This window comes from Tamandua tetradactyla, chromosome 5 (genome assembly GCF_023851605.1).
Source record: "Tamandua tetradactyla isolate mTamTet1 chromosome 5, mTamTet1.pri, whole genome shotgun sequence".
NCBI classification, from domain to species: domain Eukaryota; kingdom Metazoa; phylum Chordata; class Mammalia; order Pilosa; family Myrmecophagidae; genus Tamandua; species Tamandua tetradactyla.
The window spans coordinates 84,740,704-84,756,124 of record NC_135331.1 but is presented as its reverse complement, the minus strand read 5'-3'; the positions used below and the strand labels follow the sequence as shown (position 1 = coordinate 84,756,124).

Below are 15,421 nucleotides of genomic sequence, written 5' to 3'. Positions count from 1 at the left end.
AAACTATCATTATTTGAAGATGACATGATACAATACTTGGAAAATCCTGAGAAATCTACAGTAAAGTTACCTGAGCTAATAAACTCAATAAGGTGGGAGGATATAAAATTAATGTAAAAAAATCAGTAATATTTCTATACACAAGCAATGACCTGAGGAGTCAGTAAACGAAAACATTTCATTTAAAATAGCAACCAAAATAATAAAGTACCTAGGAATGAACTTAACTAGGGATATAAAGGACTTGTACACAGAAGACTACACAACATTGCTAAAAGAAATTAGAGATCTAAATAAGTGGAAAGACATTCCCTGCTCATGGACAGAAAGGCTATAAATATAGTTAAGATGTCAATTCTACCAAAATTGAGCTACAGATTCAATACAGTCCCAATCAAAATTCTAACATCCTACTTTGAAGATGTGGAAAAGCTGGTTATCCATCTGGAAGGAAAAGAGACTCCAAACAGCTGAAAGCAACCTGAAAAAGAAAAAAGAAGAAGAATGAAGAGGGAGGATTAACACCTCTTAGTCTTAAAACTTATTATAAAGCCACCATGGTCAAAACAGCATGGTACTGGCACAAAGACAGAAGTATTGATCAATGGAATGGAATTGAGGCTGCAGAAATAGACCACCAAATCTATGGTCAAGTGATTTTTGACAAGGCCCCAAAATCCTCTGAATTGGGACAAAATAGTCTTTTCAATAAATAGGCATGGGAGAACTGGATATCAATAGCCAAAGGAATGAAAGAGGACCCCTATATTACACCCTATACAAAAATTAACTCAAATGGATCAAACAACTACATATAAGAACTAGCACCATAAAGCTTCAAGAAGAAAATGTCGGGAAACATCTCCAAGACCTAGTGAGAGGAGGTAGCTTTGTAAACTTTACATCTGAAGCACAAGCAACAAAAGAAAAAATAGATAAGTGGGAACTCCTCAAAAGACTTTGTCAAAAAGGTGAAGAGGCAGCCAACTCAATGGGAGAAAATATTTTGGAAATCACACATTGAACAAAGGTTTGATATCCTGTATACACAAAGAAATCACAAAAAACCCACAACTCAATATCAAAAGAACAAACAACCCACTTATAAAATGGGCTAAATGTATGAATAGGCATTTTTCTAAAGAGCAAATACAAATGGCTCAAAAGCATATGAAGAGATGCTCATTTTCAATGGCTGTGAAGGAAATGCAGATCAAGACTGCAATGAAACACCACCCCCACCTATAACAATGTCTGCAATTAAACAAACAGGAAACTACAAATGTTGGAGATGATGTGGAGAAACTGGAACAATTATGCACTGCTGGTGGGAATGTATAATGGTACAGTCACTATGGAAGACTCTTTGATGGTTCCTTAGGAAACTAAAAATCAAACTCCCCTATGAGCTGGCAATAACGCTACTTGATATATACCTAGAATAACTGAAAGCAGTGATACTAACAGACATTTGCACACCTATGTTCAATGCAGCCTTATTCACAATCACCAAAAGATGGAAACAAACAAAATGCCCATCAACCCCACTGGTGGATTAACAAAATGTGATATCTATATAAGACGGAATATTATGTGGCAGTAAGACAAAATGACATCCTGAAGCACATGACAAGATAGATAATCCTTAAGGACACAATGCTGAGTTAAATAAGCCAGACACAAAAGATAGACACTGTATGATTCCACTTTATGGCCATTGTAAAAGTAAAATCAGATTACAATACAGAATATAGGGGAGTTAGAGTTACATAGAGTCCAGAAATGAGTGAACAGTTAGCTAATGAGGTTGAACTCAAATGTAAGGAAATAGAAGTGAAAGTGGTTCACTGGTGGGTAATTTATAAATATTATTTATAAATAATATTATCATATTGAAAGTGAACAAGATTCAAAGGGGTTGAATGGACCTCTTTGTCCAACTGATTAACACTACAAATATAAATAAGTTCTTTTATGAACTACTTCAAACTATGATTCTTGCACAAAGAGTGTTTAAGTTCAGGGTACAGGGGGAAAACTGCTATTGCATGCTATGGGTTCTGTTTAATAGGAAAACATCAGCAGTACCACAGCAACAGCAGGGGTAATAATGGGGATAGGGACAAGAGCTAAGGGGATTTCCTATTTGGTGAGGATATATTTGTTGGTTATCTTTTCTCTTGGGAATAATGAAATTATCTAAAATTGACAGTGTTGATGGATTGTGAATTTTGAGCATTATATAGGATACCTAAGGAATACAGGTGGCTGAATGAGAAGTAGACTACCGAATGATGCTGTATACATACTATCTAATATTGTGCTACTACAAAAATGAAGTTGTAAGGCATACAACATGGTGAATGAACCTGTGTGACATTTTGTGAGGCAAAATAAGTCAGAAACAAAAGGGCAATTATTATATAGTCTTTAGAAAATGCTTATAAGAAAACAAAGGCTTAGATCATAAGCTCTTATAGCAGTCACATTTAGTCTGGAGTGGTAATTACTATTTCTGGATTTTTGAGAGGCTATTTTATATATGTTTAATCTGGCATTTAGAGGTGAGAACAAAGCTGATCAGGTCAGGATGGAGATAATCAAGAACACAGGAGTAAGGAAGACATTGTATTTTAGAACCATGTCTACTCTTTCAGACCAAAGGATGAAAAGTTTATTTTGTCCAAAATCTAAATTTTCTGTAGCATATAATCTAACTCATCCTGTCTGGATACCTCATTTTAACAACTGAAACACAGGGAGCCCAAAATAAGAATGAGGTCCTTTAATCCTATATAGCTTAATGTAATGCCTAGATACATCCTAGAGTATATTAAGCAGGTAATCAAAAAGTATTTGGCAAAGTCCCTTGAGGGACAGGAGAAAACATATGGAACTATTAAACTTTACCACCAGGGAATCCCCTGATACTGTGTCAAAAACTGGGGACACCCAAATCAATAAGCCAACCTTTAGTCTTGAGGCTTGCTCTTGGGAAGCTTATGTATGTGGTGGAGAAGCTTAACTTACCTATAGATATGTATAAGAGTTACTTCTGGAGGACCTCTTTTGTTGCTTAGATATGGCTTCACTTTCTCTAAGCCCATTTAGGCAAGTTAAATCATTGCCCTCCCCGCTATGTGAGACATGACATCCAGGACTGAATATCTCCCAGGCGGTGTGGGAGATAACTCTGAGTGATGAGTCTGGACCTGGCACTGTGGGATCAACAATGCGATTTGACCAAAAGGGGGAAAAGAAGGGCAACAAATAAGGCCTCAGTGGCTGAGAGAGTTCAAATAGAGTCAAGAGGCCACTATGGAGGCTGCTCTTATGCAAATTTCAGTTAGACATTACTATACCTATTATAACTTGCCAAACCACAACCACAACCATTCCAGTCAATCTTAAAGAAAATCTATGGCAATATACAAGATTCTGCAAAGCTTCTATACACTAGGGTAACTTTCCAGAAACCGTCAATCTCCAGATGGGACCCTGAACCAGATAAATCCTGAATCTAGAGGGGCCAGCCTCTACAGAACATCAGATAGCTCCATCTCCCTACCCCTTATTATTTACAGACATTCCAACATGAAAAAGTTAGAATGGTCATAGCCCAAATACCCCTAAAGAGTGGGAGAAAGATTAAAGGTGATGGTGGAGTTATACAGGGTTTCACAAATGAGTATGATTGTTGTACCATTTTATTGATATTTCTTTTAGTCTCCAGTATCTTAGAGCAGCTAGAAGTAAAAACCTAAAATGGTGGTATTGTAACCCATACCAAACTCTGAAATCTGTTGTACAACTAATTGTTGTGCTGTGTTCTGAAATTTATTTTTTGTATATGTTATTTTTCACAAAAAAGAAAAAACGTGACTATATATATATAGTTTTTTCTTTTTTGTGACTATATATATATATATACAGTCATGTTTATATATATATATAGTCACGTTTATATATATATGTATGCTGTGCTGGTTTGAAAGGATGTATGTCCCCTAGAAAAGCCATGTTTTAATCTAAATCCCATTTTGTAAAGGCAGAATGATCCCTATTCAATACTGTATGTTTGAAACTGTAATCAGATCATCACTGTGGAGGTGAGATTTAATCAACAGTGGTTATTAAACTGGATTAGCTAGAAGCATGTCTCCACCCATTTGGGTGGGTCTCAATTAGTTTCTGAAGTCCTATAAAAGAGAAAACATTTTGGAGAATGAGAGATTCAGAGACAGCAGAGCAGAATGACATAGCCATGAGAAGCAGAGTCCACCATCCAGCAACCTTTGGAGATGAAGAAGAAAAATGTCTCCCGGGGAGCTTTATGAAACAGGAAGCCAGGAGAAGAAGTTAGCAGATGACCCCGTGTTCACCATGTGCCCTTCCAGATGAGAGAGGAACACTGACCATGTTCACCATGTGCCTTTCCAGATGAGAGAGAAACTGTGACTGTGTTTGCCATATGCCTTTTACTTGAAAAAGAAACCCTGAACTTCATCTGCCTTGTTGAACCAAGGTATCTTTCCCTGGATGCCTTTGATTGGACATTTTCTCAGCCTTAGAACTGTAAACTAGCAACTTCTTAAATTCCCCTTTTAAAAAACCATTCTGTTTCTGGTATATTGCATTCCAGCAGCTAGCAAACTAGAGCTCATGTATATATACATACCTTCTAGCCTCCAATGTTCTGGAGCAGCTAGAAGGAAAAATGTGAGATGATGGTATGGTAACCCATAACGAACTCTGGAATCTGTCTTATAACTACTTTTTGAAGAATGCTTTGAAAACTATCACTTTTTTCCTTCTTTGCTTTGTATATATGTTATATTATCAACTTAAAAAGTTAAAGAAAACTCTAGTACCAGATGATTTCACTAGGGAATTCTACCAAATATTCACAAAAGAATTACCACCAAGTCTTCTCAACCTTTCCATAAAAAACCGAAGAGGATGGATGACTTCTTAATTCATTCTATGAGGCCAACATCACTCTGACAAAGCCAGATAAAAGCATAAAAAAATTATAGATAAATATGTGTTATGAATACAGATTTTAAAAAAACTTCCACAAATACTAGCAAACTACGTCTAATAGCATATTAAAACTTTTTTTTTGCAGAGATGTAAAAGCAACAACCAAATTTATATGGAATTTCAAGGGATCCCAAGTAGCCAAAACAACCTTGAAAAAGAAGAACAAAATTGCAGAACTTACACTTACTGATTTCAAAACTTACTGCAAAGCCAGTAATCAAAACAGTGTGGCATGGCATAAAGAGAGTAGAATGGAATGGAATGGAATGGAATGGAATGGAATGGAATGGAATGGAATAGAATAGAATAGAATAGGGAGTATAGAAATAAACTCATAGCTCTGTGGACTTTGAAAAAGTGCTAAGTCCTTTCAATGTGGAATGAATAGTGTATTCAACAAGTAGTGCTGGGAAAACTGGATATTCACATGCAGAAGAATGAATATGGAGGGAAGGGGGCCAAAATGGCGGCTTAGTGCTGTATGGGATTTACTTTGTCCTTCATAGCAGCTAATAAACAGCCAGGAACAGTACAGAACAACTGCTAGGGCCACGACAGTGACTGGACACACAGCGTACACCAGTCCAGACCAGCTGGACCAGCTGCAAACCCAACCAGAACTATGAATTCCCCAAGCTGTGGAAGCTGGCACCCCTCCCCCATGGGCTGCTTCCTAGAGGGTAAAGGAAAGAGAGTTTACCAGCAGCAGGGGGTGAGTGCAACCAAACTCCAATTGTGCAATTAGTTAACAAATTCTGACTACTAAAAATAGGCCCCCAGTTCAGCTGAATCTTGAGTAAAAGTGCAGGTCACTGATTTTTGCCTCAGCACAGAGGGGGCAGTGCTGACAGAAAAAGAAGAAAAGAAATACAGAAGTTTTTTTGGATTTGAAAAGGTCTGGGCCCTGAAGGAAAGGACCTGGAGATACACAGAACAACATATCAACTTAAGCTCTTCATTGGCAAACCCAAGGAACAGAGTTCCTTCTCTGAAAAGGATTTTTCTCTTTGTTTTGGTGCCTGTGTTTCTACTGCTTGACTGCTCTTTGGATACAGCTGAAAAGTTTCTCGGGCTCCACTGCCCCAGTTTCAGGCAGAATTAAGCTTGTTTGAGTGTTTGTCTGGAGCCTGTGCCTGCTCCAGGAGAGGGGTGGGGCCCAGCTCAGGTGGAATCCCTCCCTCAAGTAATTCAGACCCTAGGGTCTGGAAAAGTGGAGCAATTAAAACCAGACTACAACCTCTCTTCTGTCTCCACCATGCTCCCCCAGCAGGGAAAATCGGCTGAAGTTAAAGGTACCACATCACCTTATGCTGGTGGGACCTGCAGACATACAAGTGCCATATATTGGGCAGGATAGGAAGAACAGAGAATGCAGAGGCTTCATAGGAAAGCCTTTCAATCTGCTGGGTCTCACCCTCAGGGAAAACTGATGCAGGTAACTCTTTCCTGCTGACAGGAGACCAGTTTGGTCTGGGGAAATCTGGCTGGAGTCTGTAATACCTAAGTGGACCCTCTTAACAGGGGTGGGGGTGGGTGGTAAAGGCACCATACAGGGAGGGTAAGAAACAAGAACTGAAAAATTCTGATCTGTTAAACAAAACCTAAGCTAGAGGTCCAGAATAAGCTGAACTGAATGTCAAAGAACAGATAGACAACAAAGTCATACAGCAAGAAACTCCTAGTTAAAAAGGTGTGAAAACAATCTCCAGAATAAAATAATTAAGGTAATTAAATGCCTAGATGCCAGCAAAAAATAATGAATCGTACTAAGAAAATTGAAGATATGGCCCAAAGGAACAAACCAACAATTCAAATGAATAAAGGAGTTGAAACAATTAATTCAGAATGTTCAGACAGACTTGGAAAATCTCATCAAAAATCAAATCAGTGAATTGAGGGAGGATATAAAGAAGGCAAGGAATGAACAAAAAGAAGAAATAAAAAGTCCACAAAAACAAATCACAGAATTTATGGGAATGAAAAGCACAAAAGAAGAGATGAAAAAAAAAACCACAATGGAAACCTACAATGTCATATTTCAAGAGGTAGAAGATAGGATAAGTGAACTGGAGGATGGACATCTGAAATCTGACAAGCAAATGAAAATATAGGGAGAAGGATGGGAAAATATGAGCAGGAACTCAGGGAATGGATGACAACATAAAGTGCACGAATATACATGTTGTGGGTGTCCCAGAAGGAGAAGAGAAGGGAAAAGGAGGAGAAAAACTAATGGAGAAAATTATCACTGAAAATTTCCCAACTCCTAAGAAAGACTTAAAATTACACGTCCAAGAGGTACAGTGTACCCCAAACAGAATAGATCCAAACAGACATACTCCAAGACACTTACTAATCAGAATGTCAGATGTCAAGGAGAAAGAGAGTATCTTGAAAGCAGCAAGAGAAAAGCAATCCATCACATAAAAGGGAAGCCCAATAAGACTATGCATAGATTTCTCAGCAGAAACCATGGAGGTGAGAAGAAAGCAAAGGAAACACTAAAAGGGAAATTTATGGCCTTAAATGCCTATATCAAAAAGAAAAAAGAGCAAAAAATGAGGAATTAACTGTCCTCTTGGAAGAACTAGAGAAAGAACAGCAAACTAACCCCAAAGCAAGCAAAAGGAAAGAAATAATGAAGATTACAGCAGAAATAAATGAAACTGAGAACATGAAAACAATTGAGAAAATCAACAAAACCAGAAGTTGGTTCTATGAGAAAATCAATAAGATTGATGGACCCTTGGTGAGGTTGAGAAAAAGAAGAAGAGAGAGGATGCAAATAAATAAAATCAGAAATGGAAGAGGAGACATAACCACTGACCCCACAGAAATAAAGGCAGTGATGAGATGATACTATTATAAACTTTATGCTAAAAACTTGACAATGTAGGTGAAATGGGCAACTCCCTAGAAAGGCATGAACAACAACATTGACTAGGGAATTAGATTACCTCAACAAACCAATGATAAATAAAGAAATTGAATCTGTCATTAAGAAGCTCCCCAAAAAGAAAAATCCAGGACCAGATGGCTTCACATGTGAATTCTACCAAACACTCAAGAAAGAATCCTGCTCAAATTCTTCAAAAAAAATTGAAGAGGAGGGAAAGCTACCTAACTCATTCCATGAAGCCAACATCACTCTCATACCAAAGCCAGACAAAGAGATTACAAAAAAGAAATCTACAGACCAATTTCTCTTATGAATATAGATGCAAAAATCCTCAACAAAATTCTTGTAAATTGAATCCAGCAGCATATTAAAAGAATTATACACCATGACCAAGTACGATTCATCCCAGGTATGCAAGGATGGTTCAACATAAGAAGATCAATTAATGTAATACAACATATCAACAAATCAAAGCAGAAAAACCACATAATCATCTCGATTGATGCAGAAAAGGCATCTGACAAAATTCAACATCCTTTCCTGTTGAAAACACTTCAAAGAATAGGAATAGAAGGGAACCTCCTCAACAAGATAAAGGGAATATATGAAAAATCCACAGCTAACATCATCCTCAATGGGGAAAAACTGGAAACGTTCCCCCTGAGATTAGGAACAAGACAAGGATGTTCACAATCACCACTGTTATTCAACATTGTGTTGGAAGTTCTAGCCAGAGAAATTAGACAAGAAAAAGAAATACAAGGCATCAAAATTGGAAAGGACGAAGTAAAACTATCACTGTTTGCAGATGATATGATACTATATGTCGAAAACCCTGAAAAATCCACAGTAAAATTACTAGAGCTAATAAACGAGTACAGCAAAGTGGCAGGTTACAAAATCAACATTCAAAAATCTGTAGTGTTTCTATACACTAGTAATGAACAATCTGAGGGGGAAATCAAGAAATGAATTCCATTTACAATTGCAACTAAAAGAATAAAATATTTATGAATAAATTTAACTAAAGAGACAAAGACCTATACAGAAAAATCTATAAGAAATTGTTAAATCAAATCACAGAAGACCTAAATAAATTAAAGGGCATACCATGTTCATGAATTGGAAGAGTGAATATAGTTAAGATATCAATTCTACCTAAATTGATTTACAAGATTCAATGCAATACCAATTAAAATCCAAAAAACTTACTTTTCAGAAATAGAAAACCGATAACCAAATTTATCTGGAAGGGCAGGGTATCCCAAAGAACTAAAAGTATCCTGAGAAAGAAAAATGAAGTCAGAAGTCACATGCTACCTGACTCTAAGACATATTATGAAGCTACAGTGGTCAAAATAACATGGTACTGGCATAAAGATAGACATACTGACCAATGGAATCAAACAGAGTGTTCAGATATAGACCCTTTCATCTATGGACAATTGATCTTTGATAAGGCAGTCAAGCCAACTCACCTGGGACAGAACAGTCTCTTCAATAAATAGTGCCTAGAGAACTGGATATCCACATGCAAAAGCATGAAAGAGGATCCATATCTACACTCTATACAAAAATTAACTCAAAATGGATCAAAGACCTAAATGTTAGCTCTTTAGACGATAAAAGTATAAGAAGAAAATGTAGGGAAAGATCTTATATATACTAGGAGGTGGTTTCCTAGACTTTACAGCCAAAGCATGAGCACTGAAGAAATAAATAAGTAAATGGGAACTCCACAAAAATTAAACACTTTTGTGCATCAAAGAACTTCATCAAAAAAGTAAAAAGACAGCTTACACAATGGGAGACAATATTTGGAAATGATATATCAGATAAAGGTCTAGTATCCAGAATATATAAAGAGATTGTTCAATTCAGCAACAAAAAGACAGACAACCCAATTACAAAATGGGCAAAAGATTTGAACAGACACTTCTCAGAAGAGGAAATACAAATGGCCAAAAGGCACATGAAAAGATGCCCAACTTCTCTGGCTATTAAGGAAATGCAAATCAAAACCAGAATGAATCTAGGAATATCTAGAGTGTATAACAATAGTGAAATGTACAACATACAAATTTTAAAAATGTTTTTGCATGAGGAAGAATAAAGGAATATCATTATTGTAGAGTGCTGAAAATAGATGGTAATTAATATTTTAAAATGTCACCTTATGTGTGAGACTAAAGTAAAAAATGTTTATTTGTTACAAAATTTATATTTTGACTAGAACATTTCCTAATATAACTTATGTAGATAGTTTGATTGAATGTCATAAGTACTTGGAATCTCAGGTAGGACATGAGATTTTGTTGGTTTGTCCAGAGTGATGCCCCAATGAATCCGAGTGATTTGATCAGTGAGTGGAAAAAGTATTTGCAAGCCCCCTTCAGGGAATGGTGAGAGTGGGGAGAAATTCAACCTCCCCAAGTCAAATTCTTGATATTCTCACAAGCAGTGTGGACAACCAAAGCTACAGGCTGAGCCCCAAGTCTTGGGGTTTGTTCATATGAAACTTAACCCCACAAAGGATAGGTCAAGTTTACTTAAAATTTAGGCCTAAGAGTCACCCCCAAGAGAGCCTCTTTTGTTGCTCAGATGTGGCCACTCCCTCCAGCCAATATGACGAGCAGTCTCACCACCCTCCCCCTGTCTACGGGGTATATGACTCCCAGGGGTGTGGACCTTCCTGGCAACATGGGACAGAGATCCTGGAATGAGCTGAGACTCAGCATCAAGGGACTGAGAAAAACCCTAGAATGAGTTGAGAATTAACATCAAGGGATTGAGAGAACCTTCTCGACCAAAAGGGGGAAGAGTGAAATGAGACTAAGTGTCAATGGCTGAGAGATTCCAAACAGAGTCGAGAGGTTATCCTGGAGGTTATTCTTATGCATTAAGTAGATATCACCTTGTTGTTCAAGATGTAGTGGAGAGGCTGGAGGGAACTGCCTGAAAATGTAGAGCTGTGTTCCAGTAGCCATGTTTCTTGATGATGACTGAACAATGATATAGCTTTCACAATATGACTCTGTGAATGTGAAAACCTTGTGTCTGATGCTTCTTTTATCTACCATATCAACAAAAGAGTAGAACATATGGAATAAAAATAAATAATAGGGGGAACAAACTTTAAAATAAATTTAGTTTGAAATGCTAGTGGTAAATAAAAGCGAGGGGTAAGGGGTATGGTATGTATAACTCTTTTTTTCTCTATTGTTTTATTTCTTTTTCTGTTGCCTTTTTATTTCTTTTTCTAAATCAATGCAAATGTTCTAAGAAATGAATATGCAACTATGTGATGATATTAAGAATTACTGATTATATATGTAGAATGGAATGAAATCTTATTGTTTTGTTTGTTTGTTAATTTTTTTTAATTAATAATTTTTTAAAAAAAAAACCAGAATGAGATTCATCTCACACCCACCAGAATGGCCATTATCAATAAAACAGAAAGTGACAAGTGCTGGAGAGGATGTGGAGAAAGACACACACTTATCTACTGTTGGTGGATATGTCAAATGATACAACCACTGTGAAAGGCAGCTTGGTAGTTCCTCAGAAAGCTAAATATAGAACTTCCATATGACCCGGCAATACCATTACTAGGTAGCTACTCAGAGGTCATGAGGGCAAGAACACAAATGGACCTTTGCACACCAATGTTAATATCAGCATTACTTACAACTGCCTAGAGATGGAAACAGCCCAAATGTCCATCAAAACACGAGTGGCTAAACAAGCTATGATATATACATACAATGGAATATTCAGACAGAATAAAGTTATGAAGTATATAACAACATGGATGGACCTTAAGGACATTATGCTGAGTGAGATTAGCCAGAAACAGAAGGACAAATACTGTATGGTCTCGCTGATATGAGCTAACATTAATGAATGGACTTGGATAATTTCAGTTAAGAACAGAGGTCATCAGGAGATAGAAAAAGGGTAGATATTGGTGTGCTGGTTTGAAATGATGTCTGTACCCTAGAAAAGCCATGTTTTAATCCTAATCCCATTTTGTAAAGGCACCTGTTTTTTCTAATCCTTATTCAGTACTGTATGTTTGAAACTGTAATTAGATCAACTCCCCGGAGATGTGATTTAATCAAGAGTGCTTATTAAGCTGGATTAGCTGGAGGCATGTCTCCACCCATTCGGGTGGGGTTTGATTAGTTTCTGAAGTCATATAAAAGAGGAAACAATTTGGAGAATGAAAGAGATTCAGAAAGAGCAAAGAAGAATGACATAGCCATGAGAAGCAGAGAGAACCAGCCAGCGACTTTGGAGATGAAGAAGGAAGGCACCTCCCAGGGAGCTTCATAAAACAGGAAGCCAGGAGAGAAAGCTAGCTGATGACACCATGCTCGCAATGTGCCCTTCCAGCCAATAGAGAAATCGTGACTGTATTCACCATGTGCCTTCTCACTTGCGAGAGAAACCCTGAACTTCATTGGCCTTTTTAAACCAAGGTATCTTTCCCTGGATGCCTTTGATTGGACATTTCTATAGACTTGTTTTAATTGGGACATTTTCTTGGCCTTAGAACTGTAAACTAACAACTTATTAAATTCCCCTTTTTAAAAGTCATTCTGTTTTTGGTCTATCGCCGTCCAGCAGCTAACAAACTAGAACAGATTTTGGTACCAGAAGTGGGGTGCTGCTGCTGTTTGCAAATACCAAACATGTTGGAAAGGCTTTTTAAACAGATAAGGGGAAGATTTTGGAGGAGTTGTGAGGCGCTTGATAGAGAAGGCCTAAAATGCCCTGAAGAGACTGTTGACAGAAATGTGGACTCTAAAGATACTATCGATAAGGCCTTAGACAGAAATGAGGCATGTGTTATTGCAAACTGGAAGGAAGGCAATCCTTGTTTTAAAATAGCAGACAATCTTGCAAAATTGACTGGTGGCTTTGGCTGGAAGGCAGAGTTCAAAAGCCATGTACTTGGATATTTAGCAGAAGACACTTCCAAATTGAATGTGGAAAGTGCAGCCTGTTTTCTCCTCACAGCTTATAGTGAAATGCAACAGGAGAGAGACAAGGTAAGAACTGAACTCTTGCATACAAAGAAACCAGAAATTGATGTTCTGGAATATTCTGGGCTTCCAGGAAGGGAGACCCCAGAGAATAGTGCCCCATGCAAAGATTTGGCCAAATGTGAAACCAGTCAGCCATTTCAGAGAAATCAAGGATTGGACATGGAGTTATCTAGGAAGGATTTGTGGAAACTCCTTATGTCTGATGGGCATGATCCAAGGCTACTGCATAGAAAGCCAGTGAGAGTGCTGTGGGACTTGTATAAACAGAGCTGCTGCCAGTCTGGTCTGGGGGGCTCAGAGAAGAGACACATTGGAGGAAAAATAACTTCAGAGGCAATGCCACAGAGGCTGAGGTCTGAAGTTAAGAAGCCTTGGGCCAGGAGAGCAGACCCACCCAAGCATGTGGAGAGGGTGAATTTGCCCCAAAGGCAGAGGATGGGCCTTCCACCTCATTGCAGTGGAAGAATCATGCTGCCTCAGGACTTGGAGAGGGTGAAGCACATTCTTTAGGGTTTGGGGAGAGCCTGGCTGCCACCACAAGGTGGGGTTAAGCATGTACACCAGAGAAGGCAGAGAGACCAGGTGCAGCCCCAATGCTTGGAGAGAGTGAAGCCAAGAAAAAGGTGGTCTAATCTGGTTCTAAAATATTTAGGGAAAGGCAGAGAAACTAAAAACAGCCAAAAAATTTTGAAAAATAATAAAGTTGGAAGACTCAAATTATTTGATTTTCAGACACACATTAAAGCTACAGTAGTCAAGACAGTATGGCATGAGAAAGAAGATATACATATAAATTAACAGAATAGTGAATCCAGAAATATACCCACACATAAATACAGTCAACTGATTTACAACTAAAGCCTCAACAGAGGAACAATAATGTTTTCAACAAATGGTACTGAAACAATTGGATATTACATGCAAAAAACACAAAAACAACATCAAACCATTACTCACACCATTTGCATAAATTGGAACAAAACACATCATAGACCTAAATGAAAGACCTAAAACTATAGAACTCCTAGAAGAAAACATAGGTGAATATCCTTGTGTCCTTGGGTTAGGCAAAACCTTTCCTATGATAGCAAACCTTTCCTTGTAAGAAAAAAATTGATAAACTGGACTTCAACAAAACTCAGAATTTCTGCTCTTTGAAACATTATGAAGGGAAGAAAAAGGCAAGCTATAAACTAGGAGAAAATATTTACAAGTCATTTATCAGATAAAGGATTTTTATACAAAATATTTAATAGCCCAATAAAAATACAGGCAAAGATTTGAATAGATACTGAACACAAAGATTTCTATACAACGTCAAAGCATAGATATGGCAAATAAGCACATAAAAAGATGTTCAGCATTAGAGAAATATAAGTGAAAACTACAATGAGATGTCACTTAATCTATTAAAATAGTTAAAACTAATGAACAAATGAAAAACAACCAGACAATATCAAGGACTGGTGAGGATGTGGTGCGAAAACCAGGAACGAGGTTGCAGGCCTCCAGGAACATTCCATGAAATTAGAACAGGCTGAGACTAAGGACCCACAGTTCCAGGAAGCAAGTGATTTATTAGCTCATGCACGTGGGGCTCAACCAAGTCACCTCAAAAGTCTGAGCCCTGGGCTTACTTGCAGTTTCACTAGTTCCTGAAGGCTAGGGGAGGGGGTTTCTATCCCAGGAATGTGTTTTATATAACTTGCCTGCAGTTTTACCCATTCCTGAAGGTCAGGAGAGGGGAGTTGGGGATTTTCCACAGAGAGCACAGCTGAACCAGAAAGAGGGGAAGGCCTGCCTGCTACAATACATACTCCATTCTGATCAAAAGCTAATCATCTGAGGAGGGGCCAAGATGGTGGCTTAGCAATGTGCGTGTTTTAGTTTGTCCTCCAGAACAACTACTAAATAACCAGAAACAGTACAGAACACCTCCCGGAGCCACGTCAGTGACCAGACACACAGCGTACCCGAGTCTGGACCAGCTGGACTGGCTGTGAGCCTCCCGAAAACCGTGAGTTCCTCAAGCTGTGGCGGCCAGTGCCCAGCACCTCTCCCCCACAGGCTTCCTAGAAGGAAGGGAAAGAGACTTTAAACCTGGTCAAGGTGAAGGTTACTCATTGGGCTCACAGAAAAAGAGGAAAGGGGAGGAAATGGAGGTTTTAGTGGCTGTGTTTCTATGGAGACTTGGCAGCCTCTGGATTCAGCAGTGGGAATTCTTGGGCTGCAACTGCCCCAGGCATAGGCAGAAATGGGCCTAGGCAGAAACAGGCTGCTTTCAGGGCTGTCTCCCACCTGTGCCTCCCCCAGGGGAGGGGTGAAGCCCAACTCAGGTGGAATCCCTCCCTCAAGGAATTCAGACCCTAGGGCTTGGCAATTTGAAGCCATTAAAACAAGCCTACAATCTCTCCTCTGTCCCCCA

At 38.4% G+C, this 15,421-nt stretch overlaps 1 long non-coding RNA gene across 3 annotated transcripts in view; it reads right to left on the bottom strand.

Annotated features, from left to right (window-relative positions):
- The window catches only part of LOC143684320 (uncharacterized), a 135,283-nt gene that overhangs the window by 96,107 nt on the left and 23,755 nt on the right, over nucleotides 1–15,421 (bottom strand). For 2 of the 3 annotated variants that reach the window (XR_013175984.1, XR_013175986.1), the window contains exon 2: nucleotides 415–481. The exons of the other annotated variant lie outside the window; for it this stretch is intronic. This is a non-coding gene — a long non-coding RNA (uncharacterized LOC143684320). The remainder of the gene's footprint in view (nucleotides 1–414; nucleotides 482–15,421) is intronic. 3 annotated transcript variants of the gene reach the window in all.